General features: G+C 39.0%; 1 protein-coding gene across 1 annotated transcript in view; it reads right to left on the reverse strand.

Annotated features, from left to right (window-relative positions):
• EXOC2 (exocyst complex component 2) overlaps window positions 1-10,386 on the reverse strand; it is a 137,424-nt gene extending 127,038 nt beyond the window's left edge. Inside the window, 1 exon segment of the mRNA XM_062570039.1 lies at window positions 10,297-10,386. The gene's annotated coding sequence lies outside the window, so the exon portion shown is untranslated.
• Window positions 10,387-12,068: the final 1,682 nt, after the last annotated feature.

Here is a 12,068-nt window from a genome sequence, read left to right on the forward strand (position 1 = left end):
TGTATCAGAGACAAGCATTTGATAACCAATTTTATTTCGCTGCTAACCTTAAGTACTGCAACCCAAAATCAAGTTTCTAAAAACCCAATTATCTGGATTATGAAAAAAAAAATATGTCAACTAGTCTAATTCTGAACTCTAGTTACAACTCTATGCACTGCCTTAAATTGAAAACCTATTACACACAGTTCATTATTCATAAGCTCTATAACTATGATTTGAAAGAAAAAAAAGTCTTTTTAGTAAGTATTCCCAAAACTATGCTGCCAAACAGTGGAAAATATTTTCTGCCTACATTGTCTTCAGAGCTTCAATTTCTTCTCTCTCCCCAAATTTTAAAACCCTGAAAAATACAGTGTTCTGGAGAATATGTATTACGGTAAATATCCAGGGAGGCTTCCTCCTAGCAGCAGTTACTATTCTTTTATACTTTATTTTTCTTAAATTCTTCTTACTGAATACTGTATTTTATATTGTGTAGGGGAAGTTGCAGACAGTCTTTCTGCACAAGACATTCTTTTCTGAGACAGGCTTACTGAAGAAGTGTTCAGAAGACTCTACTCTTTTTCAATAGACAATCTCCCTTTACACTAACAGAGGCTTCTTTCTTTCTTCACTCCCTCCCTTAACTTTTTCTTAAAAAAAAATTCATTTCCTCGCAGCATCTCCTCAGTAGTTTAACATGGATGACATCTGTTTGACTGCTCCCATGATCTTGCCCATATTATTCTATTATTCTGTCACAATTCTTGTTATGAAGTGCAAGGAGTTAGAAAGCCTCCGTGAAGACCACCTACGACAAAGTCATCTTGAAAAATGCTTTTAATAAACATAATCCTTGTCTTTACATGAGCTTCTCAAATAAACTGTCCTATCACAAAAGTTTGGTTCCAAAAAGTCACACAGATGGTTCTGAACATTACAAGGTTGCAAAAGAGGACATATTTTCACTCTTTATCTTAAGACCCTTCAAGAAAAAGCAATGAAGAAATGAAATAGGGTCTAACATAAGGAAAAATACTAGTCAAGCTACTCTTCTGACTTTTATAAACCTTCAGTTGGTTTAAGCCTAGAATTGTTAAATAGGTTTCTACATTCAACATCGAATCACTAGTAAAGAGGAAACACAAAGGAAATCACCACTACCTACTACATCAGTTCTGTAAAGCAGAGTACTGTTTACTACTCTGGAAGAAATAGCAAAATATGAAATAAGTAAAGAATAATAATTCAGGATTTAGGGATACTATATTGGCCAGTAATTTCGTATCACAAAGTAAAACCACAAATATTATGAACTTTGGAAGATAATTAACAACCAGAGGCATCTCAGCAGTTTCATCCATGAAAACATTAGCAGTTGAGATGCTTTAAAAAGGAGTTCCTAACTTCTAAAAGAGGAAAGTAAGTTGGTTGCAATGACTGAAAACCAAGTTAGTTTTCAGCAGCACTTTGTCACAGAGACTGAACTTACAAGATTTACTCAGAAAACAGAATCAAGGTCAACTTAAGTGCTGCAGTCTGGCAGAGGGACTTGTAATTGTGAAGAAGGAATTAAAGAAAAAGTCTATTTGTCATCTCTGAGAAAATCTAAGCTATAAGCAATCTAAAACCAACACATACATAGAATGAAAGTCTTCAGGTACCAAAGAATTTTCTGTTATTAGTCATATATGATATCTATGACAGAACATATGATTTACAAAATTTTGATGCAGGTATAACTGGAACAACCAGAGCATCCTCCATGTTCAAACTGCGATATGCCTCAGTTGTTGCTTCCTTTAAAAAGCAAACAAACTAGAAACTGTTCATTAGATACCACTGTCATACAAAATCAGAATATATGTTCTCTGAGTGAACATTCAATGAAACAGATCAATGAAACATTCTTTTTTAAATAAACAATAAATACTCAGATTCCAGAACACAGGTGATGGCCTTTCACAAACTTGTGCTTCTGCTAAATAAATTTAATAATTTGTTTTCACTAGAAAAACCTAAAGAGTCCCCTGAGTACAACATACCACAACAGAGTCAATGAAGTAACATGGCAAATGACCCTGAGAAGGACGACAAAGCAAAAAGTTTCCTGCATGTTTGTATTCAAAACCATGACAAAAATGATGAAAAACACTATTGCAACCTTTTCTGTGCTTCATCTTCCCAACAATATAAATTCAGATAGACAATCTACATAAACTAAGATTTAAAAGTATCCAAAAAGCAGCACTGTGAAAATAACTGACATTTATTAACCCCTCTGGAGATCTTCAGTGCCCTAGAATTTCCACAGCCTTCAACACTGCATTAATAATACAAAGTCCATTCCTGCAAGCCTGCCAGAAAAGACTGGGAAGTGAATAAGCTAAACAATGCTGAAATTCCAAGTGATATTAAGAATTTATGCATGTTTATTTAAATAATAAAAGAAGACTTGTCAATTTAAACAAGAAATGGTCACGAATCTTACATCTAGAGGAAAAAAACTCTTCAAAACACCACTAAGCTACTTATAATGAAAAGATGAACAAACACAAAAAAGGCGGTAATTTCACTGTTGCACAGAAAAAACAAAGCCTCATTTGTCTTAGTCTGTCATATCCGGCATGTTGATTCAAGCCAATATTAACACTGACAAACAATGTTAACCTACAGAACAATGTTACATGCCAAAATCAATTTCAAATTGGGAAGGTGTACAAGTTTTGAGACGAAGGGGGCAAACCACAGAAAAAAAAATGACATGATGTACTTCTCTATTTAAAAGCGCCACTGAATATTCCAATTGGCCATGAAGTCTACACTAGAGATTTTCAATTTAGGGCAGACAAGGAGTAAGTTTTATTTTCACAATGGCTATACTTGCATATTGTATCAATATCTTAAATGTCCTGCTTTACTTAATCCAGCAAGGTACATCTTCGTGGCCGTATATCTTGACATAGCGAAAGCAAAATAATCACAGCACTCAGCAAGACCATTAACATTTCTGAGTCACAGGGGATTAAAAGGCTGGACCCGCAGCAGATGCTGTGAAAGCACTTGGTAGAGGAGTTCAGTGCATATTTCAGACTGCACTGCAGCTGTGAGGGATTGACACCGCTAACTGTGGAATCAAGCTCAGGAGAAACTCTGGGCACAGTTCCGGCATCCGAAATAAATTAAAGTAAACAGTGTTGCTCTCTCTCATCCACCCTGTTAGCAGCCTCTCAGTTGAGCTGGAGACCACACACCCAGACCACACAGCACCAGCTGAACTCACTCGCACGCAACATCTAGAAGCTGTCACTCCGCTAAGGTATGGAGAGGAAAAGGGCGGGGGGGAGGGAAGATGTGTGCACGCGCGCGCGCGTGTGTGTGTGTGTGCGCACACGCACATTTGGAGGAAAGCTGCTTGCTCTCTCCTCCTATCATTACAGCTGGCTATGTTTTGTGTGGTTGGGAAGGAGGAAGAGGGAGAGAGGGATAACAAAAAGACCTATAAACCTCACCAAAAAAACATACTGGTCTTGGCCTTTTGTAGTAATGATTTGCACACCTTCTGTACTAGTTTAGTAGCTGATGAAGGGCTAAAAAAGCCCATTTAACATCAATTAACCTTCTATCTATCACATGTCAAAAATAAAGAGATTAGCATAAATCCATTCATTATAAATAGCATTATATCAGACATGACGCACACCTGACTTGTATATTGATGTTTTTAATTCAGGAAATTTTATATTTATTTATTTGGGGAATGGAAAAGATTCCCACAAGCAAGAATTGACTACAGGTGAGATTACGACATTCAAATGCTGAATTTTTCCAAAACTTTTCTACTGTAAAATGAAGTTTTGTTCATTGGTACCTTATGCTATAAATAAGTTCAGTGAAATTAACGAGGATATCTGTAATACCGAGTTTGTGACTCGGCAGCAAGAACTAAAAATAGCAAACTCTAAAACCAAATTAAAATGGAGATTAAACTATTGTATAGATTAATAGTCATTTTAGAGGAGTAGGCATGGAGTAATTTCTTTTTCTCTTTTAGTTCAGAAGATCATTTCATCTGCTGACTGTATCACCTGTTGAAACAGAAAAAGCTGAAGTAACCAGTCAGTACTTTAGTAAAACCTATTTTAGGTGAAGTCTACTTTCAAGTATCCCCTTCCCTTCAGTCTGCTACCACCAACATACATACCTCCTCCTCCAAACTCATCAGCACACACACCTATATAACCTAATACAGATACACAATCAAACAGTCCAGAACTGAAGAAAAAAAATCCCCCAAAAAATCTTTCATCTCATGAAAAATAACATTTTCAAAAAGTTAGCCTAAGAGTTCCACAGCTTTACACTGAAAATAAATAATTTCTCCAACTGATTAACTAAACCGACATACCATTTCTTATATCAGTTTGTGGATTAGCAAACACTAACATATTCAGTGTTACAGCACCTTCTTGATTACCAAGTCAGAAGTCATACCAATTTAACTTTTTGAAGGTATGTTCTGGTCACTGAGTTGGATAGAGAAGAGCAATAGCTTAGGAAAATGTAACAAAGAATGTCTGAACAGAGATGTTTCTTCCAAAAATTTCTTCTATTTTGATTATAGATTGCATTGTAACTCTCCAGAAATTAAGTTACCTACTTGATAAAGAGCTTTTACATTTATTAGCTGATGCATCACTCTAACAGTATTTTGAAGAAAAATCTTAAATGAACATACATATATAAAAAAAATCCTCAGCTTTACACAAAAAAATACTGCAGATGGCCATAGATCTTCCATTAATTACTAAATTCTTACAAAAGTAATGCTTTCCTTTACCCATTTCTACCTCTGACATTCGGTAAAAGTTTGCTTCATCTAGAAACCATCCCCCTCACTATCATCCACTTAAATCATTTACCTCTCTTCTTTTCTGAGCTTCTAAATAATTTATAACTTTCTGTATATTTACCATTGTCCTAATAACTAAAATAGAGAACTTTTAATTTCTGCCTGTGAATAAGATAAGATAGGGAGGAGGGATGATGAGGGTATTAAGAGACCAGCATTTCTAGCCTCAAAAAAATTTCAAATATGCTTATGCAAATGCATTCAGAAAGCTCCTGTTTTTCTTTTTTTTTTTCTTTCTTTTTTTTTTTTTTTTTTTTTTTAAAAAAAAACCCTAAAGAATAAATCCCAATAGGGAGGCTTCCCCCCCCCCCCCCCCCACACACACAAAAGAAACAAAATAAGACATCATAGATTTTTCCTAAGCACTGTAACTATACAAATTATTCTTTATAAAAACACTATTGGACATATATAACCACCGTAATTACACAGTATGCATGGTTGGTGTTTCAACTTTCGTGCTTGTAGGTAGGACTGCAACACTAAATTTAACCTCTGCAGTGTGACTTTTTTTTGGCAAATTCTTTTATTTTGACAATATTTAGAGGATGAGACATGCATTCGGTGTTACTGAGACTTGTATTTTTCACGTTCTCTCTTGAAAGCCTCTTAGCTCAGGAAAAAGTATTCAATTCTTACACTATAGCATCTTTCTTTGTGTGTGTGTTATCAAACACATGTGCGAGTATTTCACTGTCTGACAGCCTGGGTGCATAGGTATTTTTCTAACATATTTCACATCACCTCTGAGTTGCATACTCTCAATCTTCATTTGCAGTCATCCATCTAAAATCCCATCTCCTGTATGGAAATACCATGTTACCAGACTACTGAAGCTGTCTTGTGAGGAATGGAAGTTCCACTGCCTTCCACACTGATGAAAATATAAATGACATGACAAAAATATATCATCTTTTTATGTAACTCCTTAGATTGTTGCCAAAAAACCCTTCTGTTCACTTTTCCAACAAGAACCAAGGTGTATGTGATGAGAAAACAATGAGTTTCAAAGAGTTAAAAGACTCAGAGAATTCTAAAATATAAAATTCAAGGTTACCACTTTCTTAATTGAGAATTTTGTGAATTATCTTTAAAATTTCTTTTTGTCCTCAATATATAAGTGGGCATTTAAAAACAAACTTTTGCTTAACTAAATTTATAACTGCTAAGACTTCTCAATGCATTATGGGAACTTTCAAATACAGGGTACATTGTATTTTTTTTCCACTTTGTGCATAAGCCTAAAACAAAATGTAAGTCTAAATATACCAAAATTCATATTGTTAAGGTTCCCTTAAGGTCAACAGAAAAACAGATCCATTAAGAGTTTGTTGTCTCTGAACTTTTGTTTTCCTTAAAAACAAAACAAACAAAAATAGAAAGGAAACACAGGATTTCACACCCATCTTCGAGTGTAATCGGAGCACTTTCTAATGAAAATGCTGAACATAATATCTGCACTGATTTGTTAACATTTTTTAAAAAGGCTAAACAGATCAGTTTCCCTTTGAAGAATAAGCACTAAATACTTCAAAAAAATATTAAAAGTATACATAAAACAATTTCTCCATATACCCAAAATACAGTGGAGAGAGATCCTCAATTTAGTTTTGCTTAAAGCATTAAATACTTACAAATATTTTTCCTATTCAAAATTGCAATATACCAATTACACAATTAATCCTTGTTTTCAGATGTTTATGTAATTACTCAATTAAAAAACCACCACCACCACTGCTATTCAGGTTCCGTTTCTCAGGAGGTCACAAAAATGAGATTCTCCCTCCTGCCCCCCCCCTTTTTTTTTGAGAGAGAGAGTTTTGACACTGGGAGAACAAGGTGCAAACCAATTACTTTTGAACTGAAATACAGACACATAAGCAATAGCAAATAATTTTCAGATTAAGGTACAATTTAGATCAGTTTTCTCACTGAGTTGATATTTGTGAGCTGTAAACACAGGCCTTTACCTTTGTGTACAACGCAAAAAGAAGATGAAAACTGTATCTGAAAGCACATACAAAGGACAATCCCATCTAACCATCCTTTGTCCTACCAGCACCTTTACAAATACCTCCCCTACTGCCAAGCTCCAGTTCCCTCTCCCTGGGAAAAGTAATTTGGGACAGAATGTTGCACACCACAGATTTACAGAAAGTAGATAGTCTAAGACAAGTTAAAGACAAGATGAAGAGCTAGTGTCTTACTTCTGCTAAAATACCTTCAGCTTACTTCTAAGTACAGCAACACGTTCCACTCTTACTGAAAAGCTCTCATAGAAATAAATTCCCCATTATGCATGCACTGTAGGTATTATTTTCAAATCCTTCATTTTCAAATGAAGTACCACTTATTTCTTCCGTGGATTTTTTTTTTAAACATACTTTTGTTTGCATAACTAAATAGTGACATACAGCCATTCAAAATACGTGCAGGTAATACCCCTCTGAGTTTCATAGGCCTGTTTTGTGCTGAAATACAAAATTTGTATATTGTTTCATGTATTCTTTTAGTATGTATTAGTATTCATATTTTTTAAGAACGTATTTTACATGCAGCTGTCTGTTGTCATCCTATTGCTTTTTATATTTTTTCTATTTTTAATCAAGTAGATTCAAGGAGAAAGCCCAGAAGGAACAGAATTAATGCAACTCAAACTTGATATTTAGTTCCAAGTACAGTCCTTACAACTTACTTGACTTAAGAGCTAAATGAATAAATGCATTGAAATAAATTAAGTAAGGTTTAACATATCTCAAAATTTTTCTCACTAAAACAGGCCATGCCCTTGTCTTTCTAGTTTACCCACTTCATTGCTTTAGTCCAGCTTCACTGGGAAGAGTAGCATAAGGATGAACTGCATTAATTATCAGCAGATACAGACACTTTCTAATGGGACATTAGTAGATTATGTTAAATCTTTATTGTCTGTTTTTGTCTCAAGTCTCAACAGCTAGCAAAAAACTGCTCATTCAGAATCACAAGAAATTCTACTACTCAAAACATTAAGATTCAAAAATATTCTGTGAACATTACTTCTTCTACTGAAAATGAACCAGCTTCTCCATACAGTAAAACCACTGCTCAAAGGACAAGGTGTTGAGTATCTTAAAGATATCTCTTGTTTAAGTTAATGACTTAGAACTTAAAAGGCGTTTTTGACTGATTTCTAAAAAGGTCCATTAACTTAAGCTGCTATTTATTACTAACTTCTGACAGAGTAAATACCAAGACTCTGAAAAAAAAGTGTAATTTATTGAACTAAGACCATGAAAACAAAAGGTAACTCTACATTATTGTACCAAAAAAAGACAGTACAAGTTTGACTGGTAATATGCTTTAATTGAATAGCCATTTTAGTATGTGTCAGAGGTGAAACTGAATTTCCCATATAGGAAAAAATAAATAAATGAAAACACCTTTGACATTACTACTTATCAGTATCATATACATATACATATCAGTATTTTCACAAAGATAAATCACATAGCATAAAGAAAGTAATCACATCCTGTTTTAAATGAATTTTAAGACAAGAAAAGTCCCATCTGAGTAAAGACATCATTGTCAAGGATGGGCATAAATCACAAATTGTAAACTAAGCTATCCATGGGAAAGAAAGCAGCAGCAGAGCATGTCTTTTGCTTCTTTCTAGACTAGTGCAAGTTGTGTCAAACACAAAGAACCAAACAGCTTTTCTTTTTCAGGTGAGCAAGAAAACAGACCTTTTCCCCTTAAGTTATAAATTTGTTTATCTGTATTTTACAGAAAAAAAAAACCCTTTAACTATTTTGATGATTTTATCAAAAGCAAATTCAAACTAGGTTCACAGTACTGAAACACATACAAATCATTAAATGAATAAAAAGAAAATGCTTACTTAGGAATGATCAGAAAGTTAGGAAAGTTAAAGTGAGATTACTATTTTAAACTAAATTATTCATATGGATAATCATAGCTTAGATCTAATTTGATGCTCTGTCAGAGCTAAGACAGCTTAATACTTAATGGCTTTCAATTCAAAGCTTTCTAATATACAGCTAAAAGCTCTTAACAAAGCAAGCAAACTGCAGGAAACAGAAAAAGCTAGAAAAAATGAGAGGGAAAAAAGCTGACTGCATAGAAGGACCACTATTTTGAAAAGCAGTGAAGCTGGACAGAATGGCAAGACTTCCTTTGAAAATAAGATCATTCCCATGCTCAGACAAACACTCCCCTTGAAAAAGTATCCTTTTCACTTTCCTAATTAAAATGTTGGAGGGGTGTGTGTGTAGAGGGAAGATATTTACTCATCAGCTCAAGGACCCTTCTGGACTGCAGTGCAGCAATGCAGTACAAGTGAGGGCGAAATTTATATCCAGGCAGAAAAAGAAAAAAAAAAAAACAACAGAGGAAATACATCACTACTAGTTAGTCATCAATGACAGAACCATCTCTTGATCATTAGAGGCCTTTCTGGTTTATTCTAAGTTTATTACTCTCTTCTTACTATATTTTCTAAAGATCTACCGTATCAGTGAATGTGCAGTTAAGAAATCAGACTCTCAAATAACCAGCTCTTCAGCAGCCCGACCTTGCCCTTCCCCTGCTCATTTGCTCTACTTCCCCTGCCAATACACTCACAATTATAATTTAAGCTCGTTCTAAACAACTCTTGTTTCAGCATATAACCAAGTGGGCATAGAAACACCTTACAATGCTTCCCGTAGACCAGTGTCAGGAAGGAAACAAGGGCAAGCCCCTCTGCGCCGGCTTGCACGGCTGCCCCACAACCCTGAAAAGGCCTCCCTCACGGCCGAGACAAGGCGCCCGCTAGCCCGAGTGTGACCTCTCCCAGGCGCCGGCCCCCAGCAAACACCGAGCCGCATCTCCCCGCTCTCTCAGCGGGCTCCAGGCGGGACAGGGGCTGCTGCAGCCGGCAAGCCACCGTCTCCCTCCCCTCCCCAGGCAGCCCCCCCACCCCCTGGCCTCAGGCAGACAGGCAGGGGCGGGCCGGCAGCGGCGGACCCCCGCGCTGGGCTGCAGCGGAGCCAGCAGGTGCCTCGAGGGAGACGGACGAGGCCTCGAAGCGCGAGACGGCAGCAAACAACCGACATGTCCTCGTGTTCCCCCCCCCCCCCCCCAAGCCACCGCCCCAACTGCCGTTAGCGACAACCCCGCGGCCCGGAGCCGGGGGCGGGGCCTGGAGCGCCGCACGCGACCCCGCGCGGCGGGCGCGAGCCCGAACCCCCGGGGCGGAGGGAAGGGGGGGGGGAGGCCGGCGGCCGGGAAATGGTCTCCGCCCCGGGGGGGAAGGGGGGGGAAGAAGCCGGAGCAGCCCCGCTGCGCGCCGCCTCCGCAGGCCCAACGGAGGAGGGCGGGGGGGGGGGTGGGGGGGCGGGAAGCCAGAGACTGTCACTCACCGGCCGCCGCTGCCGCCGCTGCCGCCGAGTTTGTATCCGGCACCTGGGGCAGCTCCGCTCCCAGCAGCGCCTCCGCGTCCGGCAGGCACAGGCACCTGCAGCCGCTGCCCGACAGCATCGATGGCACCCGGAGCAATCGAGGAGAGGGGCCGTGCTGCCACGCCCCGCCCCCTTAAAGGCGCAGGCCGTGCCGTCCCCTCCCCCCCTCAAAACAAGCAGGGAGCAAGTAAAGGTGAAGCAGAGCGGGAGAAAGCACCAAACATAACAGCATCGATAATAATAAAGATTTTGTTCTTTCTCGTTCCCCTCACCCTCCCTGGCTGCTGTAACTAGGCTGCAGGAGGCAGAAATTTGCCCCAAAGTGTGTGAAATGTGGGGGCACCACACTGGCACCAGACCGCGGCCTGGCCGGCAGGGCCGACGCTTTTCCCGCTTTTCCCGCTTCTCCATGTTGCTCTGCTCGAGCACTGGCTCTTTGCTGCAGGTGCGACGATGGCACTGAAAGCCACGGCCGTGGGGCGTCCCGGGCTGGGGGCCACTTGTGCCTGCGTCCTGGTAAAAATAACAGTATTGGCTGCCGCTGGGGGCAAGTCTAGCACCAAGGTGCAGCTGAGGCGTGACTTATTTTTATTTATTTTATTTTTTATTTTATTTTTCTGTGGTTTTATTGCTTTGCCAAGATTCTTCTTCCCCAAATCGCTTTTAAATTTATGGGGAAAAAGGAGTTGCCAGAGCTAGACCTGAAAAGGGCATTTCTGGCCTAACCTTGCTGTGTCCCACCGTCCTCTGATTATCCCCCGAAGGGGCAGAGTTAGGCATACAGCTCTGTGTGACTGGGGTCTTTGCGCGTGGTCTAGAGCATGTCTGGCTCTGAGCTCCATAATGCCAACACTGCACTGACCGCATCGTTCTTCTGAGCAGAGTTTAGGTTGCTCAGTCTCTAAAATGCTAAATAACATGAACTTGACAAAAAGGTGGAATTTCCCCCCTATTAAATTTTATTTTGGGGTGGGGAGTGATAACAAGATTTTTCCTGCAATTTGTCCAAAAAACCCCCTCAAAACTCAAAACAGAATAAGGGAAACCTGTAAAATTCTGCTTTGGGAGACTTACAGCAAGGTGGGTTTTTTCCTTTTTTCTTTCTTTTTTTTTTTCAGGTTGTTCCTCTAATAGGCTGACCCCCCTGCCAGTGACTTTCTGGAGCAGCTGCTCTCTCTGCAGAGCTGGACAGAAACAGGATACAGCTGCTGTGGGTGCTGGGGAAGCCTGGGCTGTCCGGCAGCCAAGCGAGCAGGCAGGCAGTGCTATCGGTTAGAGCTAAGTAACACAAATGAATCTTCATTTTCCAATGAAAAAGTTAGAATGCTTTTTACCAAACCTGCTATCTATCTGAGACACCTCTGAACAGGCGCTTTTTTCCTTTTTGGAAAGCGACAGAATTGCTCTTTTTTCCATTTTTGCTGGGATTGTTTGGAATTTAGCTGCAAAAACTCAGTTCAGACAAAATCTAAGTGGAAAGGAGAGGAAAAACAGAAAGGAAACATAGAAGGAAGAATCAGTTGCTCAGTTTCACAAAACTTGACCTAGCATGTATACTTTGTGGGAAAATAAATTTATTTTTATAAAACCTCAGAAAACTTAAGCACCATAAGAAACATTATAGCCAAGAAAAGTCATTTCCCTGACTTTTTTCCAGAGGTGAGAGTTGCCCAAGCTACATTAGTAGGTTGCAATATCGCAGCACATGAACAAACAGTGCTTTTCTGACTTTT

The sequence above is a fragment of the Rhea pennata genome, chromosome 2, assembly GCF_028389875.1.
Source record: "Rhea pennata isolate bPtePen1 chromosome 2, bPtePen1.pri, whole genome shotgun sequence".
NCBI lineage: Eukaryota > Metazoa > Chordata > Aves > Rheiformes > Rheidae > Rhea > Rhea pennata.